At 37.9% G+C, this 20,324-nt stretch overlaps 1 long non-coding RNA gene across 1 annotated transcript; it reads left to right on the top strand.

Annotated features, from left to right (window-relative positions):
• The first annotated feature begins 545 nt into the window (after positions 1-545).
• On the top strand, positions 546-19,769 carry LOC139757239 (uncharacterized). The gene is made up of 2 exons (XR_011714552.1): positions 546-4,189; positions 4,793-19,769. It is a non-coding gene; the product is annotated as an uncharacterized lncRNA (long non-coding RNA).
• Positions 19,770-20,324: the final 555 nt, after the last annotated feature.

The following is a 20,324-nucleotide window of genomic DNA, read 5'->3' as shown; positions in this document are numbered from 1 at the left end:
ACAGCGACAAAGTATAATGAATGTGATATATATATATATATATATATATATATATATATATATATATATATATATATATATATCCTCGATAAAAAACTTTTCACTGCTTCTAACAACTTTCCTCCCACACCATATATTCTTAATACCTTCCACAGAGCATCTCTATCAACTCTATCGTATGCCTTCTCCAGATCCATAAATGCTACATACAAATCCATTTGCTTTTCTAAGTATTTCTCACATACATTCTTCAAAGCAAACACCTGATCCACACATCCTCTACCACTTCTGAAACCACACTGCTCTTCCCCAATCTGATGCTCTGTACATGCCTTCACCCTCTCAATCAATACTCTCCCATATAATTTACCAGGAATACTCAACAAACTTATACCTCTGTAATTTGAGCACTCACTCTTATCCCCTTTGCCTTTGTACAATGGCACTATGCACGCATTCCGCCAATCCTCAGGCACCTCACCATGAGTCATACATACATTAAATAACCTTACCAACCAGTCAACAATACAGTCACCCCCTTTTTTAATAAATTCCACTGCAATACCATCCAAACCTGCTGCCTTGCCGGCTTTCATCTTCCGCAAAGCTTTCACTACCTCTTCTCTGTTTACCAAATCATTTTCCCTAACCCTCTCACTTTGCACACCACCTCGACCAAAACACCCTATATCTGCCACTCTATCATCAAACACATTCAACAAACCTTCAAAATACTCACTCCATCTCCTTCTCACATCACCACTACTTGTTATCACCTCCCCACTTGCGCCCTTCACCGAAGTTCCCATATATATATATATATATATATATATATATATATATATATATATATATATATATATATATATATATATGCCCTGGTTCAGTTCACTGACAGCACATCGACCCCATTATACTACATCGTTTTCAATTCTATTCCTTGCACACCTCACCCTCCTGTATGTTCAGGCCACATTTATTCAATCTTTTTCACACCATCCTTCCATCTCCAGTTTGATCTCCCACTTCCCCTTGTTCCCTCCACCTCTGAAACATATATCCTCTTTGTCAACTTTTCCTCACTCGTTCATTCCATATGTCCAAACCATTCTAACACACCTTCTTCTGCTCTCACAACCACACTTTATTACCACACATCTCCCTTACCCCTTCATCACTTATTTGATTAAACCACCTCACACCTCATATTGTCCTCAAACATTTCATTTCCAAAACATACACTCTCCTCTGTAGAACCCTGTATAAAACCCATGCCTCACAACCATTTAATGTTGTTGGAACTGCTATTCCTTCATTATACCCATTTTTGCTCTCCAAGATAAAGTTCTCTCTTTCCACACATTCTTCATCACTCCCTCAACCTTTCCCCCCTCCCTCATCCTATGACTCACTTCTGCTTCCATGGTTCATTTGATGCCAAGTCCACTCCTAGATATCTAAAACACCTCACTTACTCCAATTTTTCTCCATTCAAACTTACAACCCTACTAACTTGTCCCTCAACCCTGCCTAACCTAATAACCTTTCTCTTACTCACATTTACTCATAGCATTTACAGGTATATATACATGAAAATGGTTAGCCAGCTTCACAAATGCTTCCTTTTCAAAATCCTGGGCTTTGCAGTGGAGTCCTTCAAGGAACAATTCTTTCTCTGAACCTCATCAATCTCTTCATACATGACACTTCCTTCACTCCCTATAAGCCACATTGTGAAAATCATTCATATGAAGTTAACCTCACATTTACAGTATAGCGCCCTGACTATAGAGCAACAATGTGCAACACTGCAGTATGGTTAGAATATTGGCTCTCTCAAAACAGAATGACCGCTTTCATACCCATAGATATCCATCACCCTCTTAACCCCTGACTGACTCAATCAAAATTGTACTCTTCCATAACCTGAATGATCAATTATTCCCACTTGGTAAAACTCCAACCACACAAGGTCTTACATATGACACACATGATATTCACTCTCTACACAACAAACATCAATACCACAGCATTAAACATAATTTTGCCCTCAAAACACTTGATGGTACCAGCTTTGGACAAGAAAAATAATTCTGTATCTACAAAAATTCATCCACTCCATTGTGAACTACTCTCTAACACTCTGGTCATCCACCCTTTTAAAAGTGAATTTATAGAATTACAAACTACTTAAAAAGAAGCATTCAGAACAATTGCCAAATGTTTTGCAACCACAGACATTTAGCACCTACATAATAAATCGAATGTACTTCTGATACACTCCCATCTCAGCATGCTTGGGACCCATTTCTTTGTAACAGCACGTGACATCTCTCACCCAAACTTTTACATAACCAACCACCAACCTGAAAGCAGAAATGAAAACAACCTGCCTCAGACTTAAGCAACCTGTACTTGCAGATCCTTCTTCCTCCAACAACTACAACACTGACAAAATTTAGTGTAATGACTCAACATGCACATATAACCTTCCTCCAACTCATTCTTAACTCTTGCTCCAACATTGCTGCACTTCTTGACCAGGTGGATGTGCCTAACTTCTGGAATGCTGTATGGGCCCTTTAGAAGGAGATCCTATAATAGAAAGGTAAGGTAAGGTATAGTCAGGGTTGTATTATGTTATGAGAAAAAGAGTAGGTAGAGGGATTAGCCAAAAGTTGTATAGGGAAAGAAAGTTATGAATATTGTTGACAGTAGTTTAACTTATTCAGTATTTGTCACAGAAACTAAAAAGATATAAGTGTGAAGCCACTTATAAGATTGCAGCATTCATGAGGAAAGTCTTACAGTTGAATACGTCTATATGAACAAAATTGAGAAGTAATATGATTTTTGATATCTATGAGTACCACCAAGAGATAATGGATGGGAAATTTGAGTGGAAAGAGCACACCAAACAGTTGCAGAATTTTTGACAAGAGAAAGTGTGTACATATGCTGTACCAACTGATATTCATGACAGCTGATAGTATAGAATGGTCTCTTCATATGAATAAAAATGATACAAGGATGTTAAACAGTGCAGTAAGAATGTATCAGAAAACGACTTTAATGATCTACTTGGATGGTTAACTTTGTAACTGAAGAATTGAAAGTGAGGAGATGAGCAAATATGAAGAGAACAAGAAGCTCTAAAGGAAACTGTGTATTAATAAAAATATGGGCTAGAAGGGGAAGATTTTACATGAGCTGCTTTGCTCTATATTATGAAAGGACTTGTGGGTTACAGTTGGTAAGCAAGTAGGGAAGAGTGACAAAAAGAAAGGAAAAGATATGGAGACCAAAGATCAAATCAAAGGACAAGGTGAAAAGTATATGTTTATGAGAGAGTTGCAGATATTGCCAAGAATTTTTAATGAAAATATACCACAAAGAACTTCCACAAGACAATGCTTCATGATAAAAGTCACCCTCCCCCTTTTGTATCAGCTATATACATTGTAATGCCTTCCACTGTTTTTCAGATTAAAGTTATCATGGGTTAGGTGACAGTCATGGCCAAGGGATCTTGGCAACAAAAGGTATTGGGATTATTCTGTGTGATACCCTTTTGGAGTTATTCAGTGGTTGATAGAAGAAATTTACCTATTTATTTTCAATTTTTCTCAAAGAAAAAAACATATGCTGTTTCTAGAACATTTTGTATAATCCTTATAGAGTGATATTCTCCCATTCCTAAAGATAATTAGAAATGTTCTTATATTTATACTCATTTATTGAAAGAAAAATATGCATGCACTTTATGAATTCTATAGAATGTTTCACTTTGTCTTAATTTGCAGAGTTGCCTCAGTTGCCATTACTGATCATTAGAACTACTGAATCTGGTCATTAGCTCCTTCAGAAGGTAGTATGATCGGTAATATTAGCCTAATACTTGCAAAGATTAAAGGCTATAATACCACTTTCTATCTTGTTTCTCTGAGGAACAAAAGGATGTCTTATCATATCCTTTTCAGTATGCAAAGGGGGTCTGCTAACACATCATACAAAGTTTCCTCATTTGCTATAAAGAAACACCAGCATTAGCAAATGGTCTTATTATGAACTAAGAGTACCCTGAGCAATCTTTGATGATCATTTTAGTAAGAAAAAGCCTAGTAATCATTTTCTAACATGATAAAACTATATGTGGTGCTAATCATTCCTGGTATATTCATAAATATAGGTTAAATATAGGCGTGGGCTATGGATAGAGTTGTGCGCAGGAGGATGGATGTGCTGGAAATGAGATGTTTGAGGACAATGTGTGGTGTGAGGTGGTTTGATCGAGTAAGTAACGTAAGGGTAAGAGAGATGTGTGGAAATAAAAAGAGCGTGGTTGAGAGAGCAGAAGAGGGTGTTTTGAAATGGTTTGGGCACATGGAGAGAATGAGTGAGGAAAGATTGACCAAGAGGATATATGTGTCGGAGGTGGAGGGAACGAGGAGAAGAGGGAGACCAAATTGGAGGTGGAAAGATGGAGTGAAAAAGATTTTGTGTGATCGGGGCCTGAACATGCAGGAGGGTGTAAGGAGGGCAAGGAATAGAGTGAATTGGAGCGATGTGGTATACAGGGGTTGACGTGCTGTCAGTGGAGTGAATCAAGGCATGTGAGGCGTCTGGGGTGGACCATGGAAAGCTGTGTAGGTATGTATACACGTGTGTGGACATGTGTATGTACATGTGTATGGGGGGGGGGTTGGGCCATTTCTTTCATCTGTTTCCTTGCGCTACCTCGCAGACGCGGGAGACAGCGACAAAGTATAAAAAAAAAAAAAAAAAAAAAAAGGTTAGTAGTAAAGACCGTCATGAGAAGTACAGTCTCATAGGAGAACTTTGCACTCGAAAGGAGTATATGAGTGGATGGGACATTCTTTCGTCTGTTTCCTTGCACTACCTCGCTGACGCGGGAGACAGCGACAAAGTATAATAAATTATTTATTTATATTTTGCTTTATCGCTGTCTCCCGCGTTAGCGAGGTAGCGCAAGGAAACAAATGAAAGAATGGCCCAACCCGCCCACATACACATGTATAGAGGTAATAAATGAATAGATAATATATATTCATTTATTTATTATAACTTTGTCGCTGTCTCCCACGTTAGCGAGGTAGCACAAGGAAGCAGATGAAAGAATGGCCCAACCCACCCACATACTCATGTATTTACATACACGTCCACACACGCACACCGATACATTTCAACATATACATATATATACACAAACACAGACATATACCTATATCCACATATACATAATTCATACTTGCCACCTTTATTCATTCCTATCACCATCCTAGCACATATGAAATGACACCCCCCTCCCCCACACGTGCGTGAGGTAGCGCTAGGAAAAGACAGCAAAGTCTACATTCGTTCACACTTAATCTCTAGCTGTCATGTATAATGCACTGAAACCACAGCTCCCTTATCACATCCAGGCCCCACAAAACTTTCCATGGTTTACCCCAGACGCTTCACATGCCCTGGTTCAATCCATTGACAGCACGTCAACCCTGGTGTACCACATCATTTCAATTCACTCTATTCCTTGCATGCCTTTCACCCTCCTGTATAGAAGGCGTGTGTGAAAAGTGTGGAGAGGATAGAGTGGTTCCAGGTGAAGGTAGGTTTGTGGTAGGAGTATGTGTCTGTGTTGCCACAGCTGTTAACCTGTTTATGTTCAAGTTGGTAAGGGAGATGAATGCAAGGGTCTTGGAGAGAGGAACAGATATACAGTTGTGATTGGGGTCCCTGGGAGGTAAACCAGTTGTTTTTTGCTGATGATACAGTACTGATGGTAGACTCAAGTGAGAAACTGAGAAGCCAGTTTCTGAGTCTGGGTGAGTGTGTGACAGAGAAAGTTGAGAGTAAATGTGAATAAAAGCACAATTATTTTATTTAGCAGTTTTCAAAAAGAGAGGTTGGTGTGTGAGCTTGAATGGGAAGAACTTGGAGGAAGTGTAGTTTTTTTGATTCCTTGGATTCCTCCAAATGAATCATGAACAATATATATTATTGATGAACAGCATAATCCTCTGATTTTTATAATTCATTCCCAATTACACATCATACTTGGACTTCACTTTGAGTATCCTGTTATCAAAATTTGTCCAAAAGACTGGTTGATCTGATATAAACAGAAATATATATAAAAATGCATTTTGAAGCATACATGAGATGCAGTAGCTAAAATGCCATGTGATGTACACTGAGGTAAAGAACTGTGTTCATATGCTTTTTATGTTTGATTCCCTATAAGAATTATTTCAGTTGTCATTGGGCTATTTAAAGGAAAAACATGCATGTCTTAAAAATGCTAACATGTATTTATGCTTTTGTTGTTCATTACCTAAAAGAGAGAAATTTGGATTTTTTCTTAGTAAAGTGATAGAATTTACTTGCTACCTGTACTAAAGCCTGTAGAAGTATAATGAAAGTATAATGAATTCAAATTACCTGAACTGCGAGGGAATATTGCATGTTTTTTTATTATTACCAAAAGTACACACACTTTTCCTGGGGTGGATGTCATTACAGTGCCATAACCATTAAAGCCTAATTGGTCTAAAGAAATTAATGTCATCAAAGATGATAGGAGTGTGATCTTAGCAGGCTTATAATGATGGAGAAGAATTGTAATATTTGATGTGAAATGCTTGTGAACCCAATTATTATATATTTCCAATTATTACACCAGAATTTGTAAATTGTAATAGCAACATCTTTATGATTCTGTTGTTAAAGAAAACTTGAGTACACAGTTATACTAGGAACCATCAAAATATACCATATTCTCCTGTTCCTTTTTATAGTGTAATTGTGCAGTTGTCTTGCAGTTCTTGCAACAGTTCTCCATACAAGTTAACTGTCTTACAGAGCTTGCAGACATGTGACCTACAGTAATCTAAATTCCGTATTGCCACTCAGGTTGTAGTTACCAGTAAAAACTATATTAAGACTTTCTTCACAAATCTCATACTTTTCATTGACAGTAAGCAATAAATGATAGAGATTTTTAAGATATAGAAAAATATGATAATTATGTACCTTCAGTGGGAACCGAAGAAATTTAAAACTCCTTAAATTTTTTATAGCTAGGAGTCTCTTGACCATAAGCCAGACTTAGTTATTGCCATCTTGATAATTCTTTATATTGATATGTTGTTTTAGTAGATAACTAAAAATGTTTTTATCCTATACAGAGAAAAGTTTCTGAAAGGATATCTGAACTATGCACATCAACTATAGGCAGGTTTTGCAAAGCACTCCATGGAGTTACTTTCTTTTGTACTGGACCAGTGAAAGTAAACTACAGATGGTGATGAATGTTTTTGCTGGTGTTGGACAACAAAAATCTGCTTCTGTGGCAGATAACCTGTATGTCCTCAATGGATGAGATTGTTATATTGCATGTTGTTAATAGCTGATATATACTTTTCTTTTGGTCTTTTCCTTTAGAATTTGGTAGAAAGGCAGAACCTTTATCTTCTCCTTCCCTTTATTGCAACTGACTGCACAACTAACTTCTGGCATGGTAAGATTTGGGAAAACAAGAAATTTAATGCAGTTTTTTTTTAGCCAACACATTCAGTTGATTGACAGTATTACAGATACCCACGTGATGTGCAAACACACCATAGAAGTTATATTCAATAAATGATGTTTTAGGTAATAGCCACATTCACGGTACTCAAATTTGCAGAAGAGGATCTTCACCTTAAAGATTCTAGTAATTAGATAATTCACGCAAAATTAACACGTTATAGTATTGATGTTAAACTTTTGAGATGAGAAGAGGTCTTAAAAGTGTGCAAAGTGTCCTAATAGAAATGAAAGATTATATTGTGAAATATCAATTATTAGAGAACTGTCTTTATTTTGTAAGATATTTGATAAGTAAATATATCTTTATTCCTGTTACAGGGACTGCTTGAATGCACTTGAGACATCATGTAAGAATTACAGATTGTTTCATATCAGAAAGACTTCAAAATGATGGGTCTAGTTCTCATGATTGTAAATGCTGATAGTACTATGTAAGAGAGGTCTTAAAATAGACTGCTTGACTAATGTGAGAGTTTAGAAAATGTATGAAAGTTTCTTTGTTTGTTTGTTTGTTTTTCCAAATACTGGTAGACCAGGAGTTGTGAATGCATTGATGTTGTCAACTATTTGTTTAATGACTGTTGTCACTGGAAAAAGTCAGACAAACATTGTTAATACAAAATGTCTCTCTCCTGAAAAATTCATATGTACTGTGTGTATATATATATATATATATATATTATTATTATTATTATTATTATTATTATTATTATTATTATATATAATTGCTGTTTCCTGCTTCAGTGAGTTAGCACCAGGAAACAGACGAAGAATGGCCGATCCACTCATATACACACAAATGTACACAAATGCCCATACACACACATATACATATATACACATGTACATAATCATACTTGCTTGCCTTCATCCATTCCCTGCCCCACAGGAAACAGTTTTCATCTGTGTACCTCAGGCATTGCAAAATTTCAAAACTTGATTCTGTACTACCTGAAAACTGCATTGCACTCACACACACACACACACACACACACACACACACACACACACACACACACACACACTCACACATGTATGCACCAGAATTTATTCTGGCACCATAATTAAAAGAGTTAAGCTACAAGGAAAGGCTGGATGCAGTAAATTTACCCACCTTTGGAGAAAGATGGCTAAGGGATGGCCTAATCATAATCTTTAAGTTTTTGAAATAGATTGAAAAAAGAGGACAGTGAATTCTTTAAAAGATGTAGAGGGAGAGCAACCAGAGGACATAACATGAAATTAGGTAAGAAATTTGTGAATAAGGATGCAAAGAAATACTTTTATAGCATAAGAGTGGTGCATGAATGGAAGATATTGACTGAGAACATGGTTATTGCAGACAACATACATATATTCAAGAGGTTGTATATTAGTAGTGTTCAGGAGATGGGGCCCAAAGAATATGAAACTCCCTTCCGTTACAGTACAGTTAGGTTGTTCCACACAAACATAGATGGAGGAGGTTTGGGTCTTCTAATCAGATATAGCCATAAGTATCAGGAAACAATATTAGATGGCCCATTCAGACAATACAGAATGGGAAGGGTAACTGTTGGAAGGAAATACACTGTGGTGTTTATATTTATTCCTTGAAAGAATTTTAACAATACAAAACAAAGTTCTGGAAAACGCAATTAGAAAGCAAATTAATGACTTTATAGTCTATAGGGGAGAAATTAATTGAGGGACAGCATGGACTCAGGGAAAGGAGGTCGTGTGTAACAAACCTCAGATTTCTGTGAAAAAGTAAACTAATGTAGACAAAAGAGAAGGCTAGATGGACTGTTCATATCTGGACTGCCAGAAAGCATTTAACACTTCCATGTGGTAGGATAAGTAAGAAACCGAATCACTAGGGAGAAAGTCCAATGGATAGATGATTATTTAAGTAGAAGGGGACAAAGGACATGTCAAGGAAGCCTTGTCCAAATAGGTGGAGGCCACAATCGGAATGCACAGGCTTCTGTTCTGGGATCATTACTCTTGTTCTATGTAAATGACATGCCAGAAGTTATGGACTCCTACTTGAATGCGTTTGTGGATGATGGAAAGGTCATGGGTGACAGAAAAAGTATGAGGATTACATATCTTTACAAAAGGTCCTTGATAAGCTCTAAAGCTGGTCTGTTACTATAAAGGAGATACCAAGCACTTGCTACTCAATTGCCTTGTATTTTCTACACAGGTGCACACACATAACAATACTTTATGACATATGGCCCTGAATGGTGGGTATGCCCAGCTTCCTGAATGCTGCAGGAGCCTAATTAGGATAGAAGGGACTTTTGGGGCAAAAAGGTAAGGTGAGTTTTATACACACATGCGCACACACAGTCAAGAAAATGTCACTTATTCACTATCCTTGAGGGCTGTACCTTAGTTGAATTACTGAAATTTCTGAGTTACCAAACATCATGAATATATTTCAGGTTTTAGGATTTTTCCTATGATCATAATTTATATCATTATCCCACTTCATCTTCTTACCTGCAACTGGGCTCATTTGCTTCCTTCATTAGGCTTCTAGCTTGTCTCTGGCTTTCATTATTTGATAAACATTGCTAGAACTGATGCCAAATTCCTCCATAATCAAGGCATTCCAACACTTTTAACTTTTCTGTGACAGTAAAATTCTTTTACTTGCTGCAGTGCTTCACTACAGGCTTCTTGCTGGTTGCCTGCTCACCAGAAGGGTCTCAGGGCTGTTGAGGATTCATAGACACAAAATGTCACAGGACAAACACAAGTGAAATGCACATTAAATGAGATATGAGGACGTAGTGAAGCACAAGCAGCAGCTAATTCTCTTGAGTTTTGATGCAGCTAGCTGTGGAGGTGATGTTCTCAACATTTTACCTTAGTATTTTGTCACCACATGGTGTACTGCATGAGATGATGAATGCATAGCACAATTCAGAATTTTTCTGTTTGCTAATTCATCTCCACACCCAACATGTTACCACAAGTTTGTTTTACTATTCACTATTTCACATTACCGTAAAAAAATTTTAAGTATTTCAATACAATTGAAGTTACACAATAATTGCAATTTTCTGAATTTTGATTTGAGAACTTGAGAGGCTATACAAACACACACACACACACACACATAACCTAATGCTGTTTTGTAGTAATAACATGCCCCCCCTCATAGGGTGGGCATGAGAGTCCCATCCATCAATCTTTTTTTATGAATTAACTTATCTGTTATTTCAATACAGTATTATTATACTTAGGACTGGAGAGAGACTTACTGTAAAACATAATGACATCATATTTTCAATGTCGTTTTCATTAAAGTATTTCATCAGCATCATGGCAATGAGATGTCAAGACTCTTGTATCACTTAATATAATCATCTTTTGTTTGGCTGCAACACATCTCACGCTTCTGATGTTTGACTGACACCACTGCTTCATGGCAGACTTTTGTATATAAGCTGCAGTAATTATGAACAGGGTAAGCATCTTTGAGGGGTTGTAACATATTGAATAGATGAGTTTTACGATATTGTTCTTAAGGAAATTTTATTTTCCCATACCTTTATCAGATGCTGATTCTCTGAATATAATGTTTAGAAATACGTCCTCTACTTTGGTAATGATTACTGCAGCTTTTTTGGTAGAGTGCTGCATTTTGTACTCTTACAAACAATCTTAGAATTTCTGCCAGGACTTTGAAAAGAACTGTTGATGATTACACTTTGTTGAATATAGGAGGGACGTATGTATGTACTTCCTGTGCAGGACTGTATTTTAGTTTTGTATATTAGGATTGGTATTGTACCTCAGAGGATACTAACGAATATTTGTTGTTGAAGTTTGTCAATCATTAGATTTTTTTCGTAGAAGATGGGTAAAGTGAGTTGGTTACAGCTTGCTTAATGTCAGAAATAAGATTCATTTTATAGTTGGATATCTATTTCAAATTATTGCAGCAACTGAACATAATGAATCTTTTATCCTAATGGCAACCATATTCACTCATACAAAGGTATAATCCACCAATTATGACAGAGTTTTAGATAACTGGTTAATAGACTAGCTAAGGAATATTTGTGATAGCCACAAGATACACATAGAGCTTTTGCATAGCACAGGCAAATAGCTGGTTAGCTATTGCTTTGGGATGTAAAGAACATATATTTATCATTACTTTGATCAGCATTTTTAGTGAATATTAGTGAAATTTCAATTCAAATGTAATTTTTGTCAAAACTCACCACAAAAGCTTCACTCAGAAAGTGAGTTTGGTATTACAAGCTTCAACCTAAGTACAGTAATGCCATCTGAAAATCAAAAAGTCAGAGAGAATATTCACTCTCTCAATTCCTCATACCAAGAGACATGTTAACATGCCAGTTTACATGTTCAGGTTATCTTATTCCAGCCTAGAAACCTTAAAATTTGATTAATTAAGCTGGAATATTTACTAATTACACTATTCTTGCACTTCCAGCTGATCAAAACTAAGTAAGATAACATAAGGGTTGACTTTTCTTGCATATCTTCATGCTATCATGTATATAATGTCTTACAGTTTAACCTGTTTTGATTATCTCAGAAAGAACTTCCATTACTTGCTGTTATATGAAAGCTGTATCTTTTAACCCAGCTGTTGCAAAATTGTTACTTATATGGACAATTACCTGCCTGCCTTGTGCTACAAAGAGGTGTTAGGATGTTCTTCTCCAGGAAACAAACAGCTGTAACTGTTGTCTAATCCTACATGAACACCACCAAGTGCTTGAGAGAATTATAGTTAGGCTGGCAGAAGCTTGGCTGTGTTTTAGTGGGTCCATCTGCAGTGAAACAGTCTTTGCTTTCAGGAAGATGCACATTATTTAATCTAGCAAATATGTGTATATTCAGATTCTTATGTAAAAAAAGGAAAACATCAGGATTTCCAGTAAACTTTACAAACACAGCTTTGTTCATTTAGTTAGTTGTCGTACTGATGTGAACATAACCACTTATGGATGGTGCATTGGTGCTGTTTTGATCACATCCATTGGATTGCTAAGTAAAGGAACCAGCATCATGAATTTTTTTTTTACAGTAAGAAGATAGTATATTAAATATGTCCTGTGCTGTACTGTATGGTGCTCTAGGTTTTTGGCTACTGTTGTCACCACATTTAGCTAGCAACAGTTATTTAATAGCTGTCATCTAGCCAAGTAGGCAAGAATACAGTAGACTCACATTAATGAACAGATTTGAAGGCTGGGTATTGACAAATCAATTTTTCTGGTATGATAGAGGATTGACTAATCAAAGGGCTTAAATATGTTGAAGCCATACAGTGCAACCCATTTTCAAAAATTGGCACACCAGGAAAATGGAAGGTCAATAAACACTTGCACTCACAGTCAGGTATCGTGTCAGCGCACATTTTAGTTCTCCAGAATCTAAATATTCCATGTATAAGTTGCCTTCACTTAATTTTTTGCATTTCACTGACAATATTTAAGGTGATTTTGTTATTCCTGCATCCTTATGGATGATTCAGACTAAAATCAAATTACAGTATGTACCTAATAAAAGGAGAAGCATGTCAGGGAACCGTTGCCATTCACTTGTCAGCTTCCAGCCATAGACATCAAATCACCTTATTGAATGTTAAAGTAATGGAAGTCACTGTCAGTGAAGACAATATTCTTAGACATTACTTCCTTGCTTTCAAATTATTATAAATTTCAGTCTTTATCTTGTGTTTATATGTTATCAAAATTTTATTTGTATCTGACACTGCAGATTTTGTCCTGTTCCTTTAACATATTAATTCAGAAAATGTACCTTTACATTATTTCCTGAAAATTATAATGCTAATTGAAGTTGTACTCTGATCAGAACCAGGAATGTGTTAAGTTCATGAGTATCTGTTTTTCTTTATCAACTTGCCTGACTCAGCAGTGGATACAAAACAAGAGGAAGTATATGTGTTATAACACTACACTGAAACCCTCAGCATTCTCAACAGATATCATAATTGGAAAGTGTATATCTTAATACTGTACATATTTGCATTTGTTAGAGAGAGAGAGAGAGAGAGAGAGAGAGAGAGAGAGAGAGAGAATGTGGCCTTTGTTGCCTTTTCCAAGTGCTACCTCGCGCGCACGCGGGGGGGAGGGGGGCGCCATTTCATGTATGGCGGGGTGGTGGTGAGAATGGATGAAGGCAACATGTATGAATATTTACTTGTGTATATATGTATATATCTGTGTATGTATACTTTGAAGAGTATAGGTATGTATATGTGCGTGTGTGGGCGTTTACGTATATACATGTGAATGTGGGTGGGTTTGGCCATTTTATTAAATATAATCGCCGTTTCCCGCGTCAGGAAGCGCCAGAAAACAGATGAAAAATTTCCCATCTACTTATACACACACACACACACACACACACACACACATATATATATATATATATATATATATATATATATATATATATATATATATATATATATATATATATATATATATTTTTTTTTTTTTTTTTCTTTTTTTTTTCAAACTATTCGCCATTTCCCGCATTAGCGAGGTAGCGTTAAGAACAGAGGACCCACCCCCATACACATGTATATACATACGTCCACACACGCAAATATACATACCTACACAGCCTTCCATGGTTTACCCCAGACGCTTCACATGCCTTGATTCAATCCACTGACAGCACGTCAACCCCGGTATACCACATCGCTCCAATTCTCTATTCCTTGCCCTCCTTTCACCCTCCTGCATATTCAGGCCCCGATCACACAAAATCTTTTTCACTCCATCTTTCCACCTCCAATTTGGTCTCCCTCTTCTCCTCGTTCCCTCCACCTCCGACACATATATCCTCTTGGTCAATCTTTCCTCACTCATTCTCTCCATGTGCCCAAACCATTTCAAAACACCCTCTTCTGCTCTCTCAACCACGCTCTTTTTATTTCCACACATCTCTCTTACCCTTGCGTTACTTACTCGATCAAACCACCTCACACCACACATTGTCCTCAAACATCTCATTTCCAGCACATCCATCCTCCTGCGCACAACTCTATCCATAGCCCACGCCTCGCAACCATACAACATTGTTGGAACCACTATTCCTTCAAACATACCCATTTTTGCTTTCCGAGATAATGTTCTCGACTTCCACACATTCTTCAAGGCTCCCAGAATTTTCGCCCCCTCCCCCACCCTGTGATCCACTTCCGCTTCCATGGTTCCATCCGCTGCCAGATCCACTCCCAGATATCTAAAACACTTCACTTCCTCCAGTTTTTCTCCATTCAAACTTACCTCCCAATTGACTTGACCCTCAACCCTACTGTACCTAATAACCTTGCTCTTATTCACATTTACTCTTAACTTTCTTCTTTCACACACTTTACCAAACTCAGTCACCAGCTTCTGCAGTTTCTCACACGAATCAGCCACCAGCGCTGCATCATCAGTGAACAACAACTGACTCACTTCCCAAGCTCTCCCATCCCCAACAGACCTCACACTTGCCCCTCTTTCCAAAACTCTTGCATTCACCTCCCTAACAACCCCATCCATAAACAAACCAAACAACCATGGAGACATCACACACCCCTGCCGCAAACCCACATTCACTGAGAACCAATCACTCTCCTCTCTTCCTACACGTACACATGCCCCACATCCCCGATAAAAACCTTTCACTGCTTCTAACAACCCGCCTCCCACACCATATATTCTTAACACCTTCCACAGAGCATCCCCATCAACTCTATCATATGCCTTCTCCAGATCCATAAATGCTACATACAAATCCATTTGCTTTTCTAAGTATTTCTCACACACATTCCTCAAAGCAAACACCTGATCCACACATCCTCCACCACTTCTGAAACCACACCGCTCCTCCCCAATCTGATGCTCTGTACATGCCCTCACCCTCCCAATCAATACCCTCCCATATAATTTACCAGGAATACTCAACAAACTTACACCTCTGTAATTTGAGCTCTCACTCTTATCCCCTTTGCCTTTGTACAATGGCACTATGCACGCATTCCGCCAATCCTCAGGCACCTCACCATGAGTCATACATACATTAAATAACCTTACCAACCAGTCAACAATACAGTCACCCCCTTTTTTAATAAATTCCACTGCAATACCATCCAAACCTGCTGCCTTGCCGGCTTTCATCTTCCGCAAAGCTTTTACTACCTCTTCTCTGTTTACCAAATCATCTTCCCTAACCCCCTCACTTTGCACACCACCTCGACCAAAACACCCTATATCTGCCACTCTATCATCAAACACATTCAACAAACCTTCAAAATACTCACTCCATCTCCTTCTCACATCACCACTACTTGTTATCACCTCCCCACTTGCTCCTTTCACTGAAGTTCCCATTTGCTCCCTTGTCCCACGCACTTTATTTACCTCCTTCCAGAGCATCTTTTTATTCTCCCTAAAATTTAATGATACTCTCTCACCCCAACTCTCATTTGCCCTTTTTTTCACCTCTTGCACCTTTCTCTTGACCTCCTGTCTCTTTCTTTTATACATCTCCCACTCAATTGCATTTTTTCCCTGCAAAAATCGTCCAAATGCCTCTCTCTTCTCTTTCACTAATACTCTTACTTCTTCATCCCACCACTCACTACCCTTTCTAATCAACCCACCTCCCACTCTTCTCATGCCACAAGCATCTTTTGCGCAATCCATCACTGATTCCCTAAATACATCCCATTCCTCCCCCACTCCCCTTACTTCCATTGTTCTCACCTTTTTCCATTCTGTACTCAGTCTCTCCTGGTACTTCCCCACACAAGTCTCCTTCCCAAGCTCACTTACTCTCACCACCCTCTTCACCCCAACATTCACTCTTCTTTTCTGAAAACCCATACAAATCTTCACCTTAGCCTCCACAAGATAATAATCAGACATCCCTCCAGTTGCACCTCTCAGCACACACACACACACACATATATATATATATATATATATATATATATATATATATATATATATATATATATATACACACACACATAAATGCTCACGCATATATGCATACACATCTGCAGACATATACATACATACACGTAAATATTCATACTTGCTTGCTTTCATCTGTTCCTGGGTTACCACGCCCCGCAAGAAACAGCATCTATAACCCCGTTACTCCTTTCAGAAAGTCTCATTTTACCTAAGACCCAATTTTTCTGAGGCCCATCCAGCTGCAGGGTTACACTAAATTCAGTAGCAGGGACCGGATAACCTCACCACAGTAAGAAGTTCACTTATAAGACTGTATGTATATATGTATATATATATATATATATATATATATATATATATATATATATATATATATATATATATATATATATATATATCCCTTTATGCACTAGCACTGTTAATGCATACCGTCAGTCCTCAGACATCTCACCATAATCCATACATGCAATGAAAATCCTAACCATCCAGTCAGTACTACAGACCCCCTTTCTTGAGAAATTGAACTACAATACCACAGCCGCCTTGCCAATTTCATCTTATGCAAGGCTTTTACCACGGTAGGTCTGCTGTTTGGGCTTTACACCTATCAGCTGCCAGGGCCATTAAGGCTGTCATCGTAAGTTACGTCCACCAACCGAAAAATCTTTAACAGCGGTTGTTAAAGGTAATTCTAACACCACACACATACACTCTTACCATACATTACCCCCCCCCCTATTTTTTCCCCTTTTCTTCCGTCTCGTTTCATCAAACCAGTCTTAATTACTCCCATTACATACCTCCCGACCCAAACACCCTATCACGAGATACACTTAGCACTCCTTGAAAATACTCCCTCCATCTCGTCTCACTAAACAACCAACCTCCTAACTTAGTCTTTAACTTCCACCACCCAGATATGCATACATAGGAAATCCAGACAAACATGAGTCACTCTACAGCTTACGCTCTGTATATCACCCATCACTACAAACCTTACACCACTTTAGGACCTTTGTACCGACTAGTGGATGTGGCCAGCTTCTTTGGGTGCTGCAGGAGCCTCATAAGCACAGAGGGACTCCTCAGAGTATATATATATATATATATATATATATATATATATATATATATATATATCATCCATGGGTATAGGGGAGAAAGAATATTTCCCACGTATTCCTTGCGTGCCGTAAAAGGCGACTAAAAGTGGAGGGAGCGCGAGGGCTGGAAATCCAACACAGTTTTTTTTAATTTTCCAAAACAAAGAACAGGGTAGGGGGCCAAAGAGGATATTCCCTCTAAGGCTTAGTCCTCTGTCCTTAGCGTTACCTCGCTAGCGCGGGAGATGGCGAATATGTATACAACAAAAATCATTTGTATTTAATTATACTTTGTCGCTGTCTCCCGCGTTAGCGAGATAGCGCAAGGAAACAGACGAAAGAATGGCCCAACCCACCCACATACGCATATATACATATACAAGTCCACACACGCACATATACATACTTATACATTTCAACGTATACACAGATATATACACATGTACATATTCATACTTGCTGCCTTTATTCATTCTCGTCGCCACTCCGCCACACATGAAATGACAACCCCCTCCTTCCGCATGCGCCCGAAGTAACGCTAAGAAAAGACAGCAAAGGCAACATTCGTTCACACTCAGTCTCTAGCTGTCATGTCAGGTATGATGTGTTGAAGCTGTGTCTCAAGTGCGAGAGGTTTCGTGTTATGTTGGATCATTGTTTGTGATGTTTGAGAGGATCTGTAGTATCCAGAATGCCGACATGAAAAGGTAATTCGTACATATCTGGGGAATATAGTTGAAGGTGTGTGTGTGTCTGATAGAATCTGAGTTGAGGTTGTCTAGTGCTTGTCGAGTCTGTGTGAATGTATTTATGTTGGGTTTATTGAGGCCGTGGCCGATTAGGCAGGGGTTTGGGGGGCTGCAGGCATAATCAAAAGAGATAGGTATGCTAAAGAGCCAGCAACCAACATGAGCCCACCAAACGGCATAGGCTCATTCCAATGAAGTAACCACCTTTTTAGTTAATGTGAGGTATTACAGTCAGTCTACTTATCGAGCAAGTTAATTCTATATGCCCACATTTGTTTCTTGGTCGCTACACGCCAAATTTCGCAGCAATGTCCAAGTAGTGCTTATTTATCTATACTCTGTGTACCATATCATTGCAGCCATGAGAGTCATCTTTCTTGTGACTTGATTCAGACCATACGTTTTCTTCGTTAAATATACTGGCTTATGTTTTCATACTTTGGGTAACATATTAAGCAAGAAAAACGTATCGATATGACCATCCGCATTGATTAGGGGTTGGGAACCAAGCACAGGTTGCAAATAGATTGGGGTGATATTTGTATTATTTATGCATTTATTTATTTCTTATTTTATTTATGTATTTTTTTTTTTTGGGGGGGGGGTTAGTTGGTTACGATGTAGGGGCAGGAAGGGCCATGTACTGGAGCAAAGAATTGGGTTCTGAACTTGACATGGTGGAATTTGGGGATATTTTTCTTTCGCTGTTTAAGTGTAGGGTGTTTGTGGTGGTTGTGCAAGTGCAATGTGTGGTTTGTATATTTGTTACGTTTGCTCTTGAAGGGTTTGATAATAAGACAGGTGAGACGTAGGGTTGAGCATATATATATATATATATATATATATATATATATATATATATATATATATATATACCGTTTTAGTCAGTCTTGTAGTATACAGATAAGCATACTTTGCAGCTGAAACATGTAGCACTTAACATTGTTATGTATTTAATGCTGGGGCCAGAAAGTTGATTTTTTTTTCGAGTGAAGAGCCCTATCGTGCTGTTAGCAAGTGAACGTTTAATATAGAGTATATTTTATTTTTTCAGTAATGTAATAACGAGTTATGATCAGAATCAGATGCAACTGAGTCTTGTTACATTATGTAGGCGGATGTAGTGCGGGTTTTACCACCTGACACGCCTGAGGAAATTTAAATTGTAACATACCATCTCCGTTGAGTGACTGTACCTTGAATTACTCTGTGATGCCGTTGTGGTGGCCGTGGGGAGTGTACATCATAGTAGCCCTCACACAATAATTCTATTTCCAATGAGTTTGGTCTGAATTGTTAAGTTGTAATATATTGTTTTTAAATTGTTTGGTTGTTTTGAACATCCCCAGTAAACAAAAAACAAATATAATAGATAAGGAAGGTGACCATAATGCAATAAAACGAAATCAGAAAAGGATCTGAAGCTATGAAAAGAATATATACTAAGAAGTTCAGGCTGGGCAACATCTGGGAAGCCGCTCTCGGCCTGGGGTGATTCTACCCCTCCTTTAAAGAGAACCAAATGGAACGGCCTGCCAGTACCACACTAACTACAACGACCAATATCATCACAGAATTGGGCTCTAAGGTGCTGATTGAGATTTCAGGATGCCTCTTATGTTACTGTACCTTAGACGCTGGCAAGTTTGTAATAAGGAACTGATTTCAATAAAGTCGAGCAGCAATTGCCTGTTTTGTCATTTCCCCGTGTTATTGCCCAGTTTTCCCCTTTATGTTGAATAAACTCGACACACGCATAATGTGTGTGTGTGTGTGTATATATATATATATATATATATATATATATATATATATATATATATATATATATATATATATACTCCCTGCCCTATGAGTCCAGTCTGTCTTTAAGGCATGTG

This window comes from Panulirus ornatus, chromosome 25 (genome assembly GCF_036320965.1).
Source record: "Panulirus ornatus isolate Po-2019 chromosome 25, ASM3632096v1, whole genome shotgun sequence".
NCBI lineage: Eukaryota > Metazoa > Arthropoda > Malacostraca > Decapoda > Palinuridae > Panulirus > Panulirus ornatus.
Note: the sequence above shows the minus strand (reverse complement) of the source record. Positions and strands in the feature narration are given on the sequence as shown.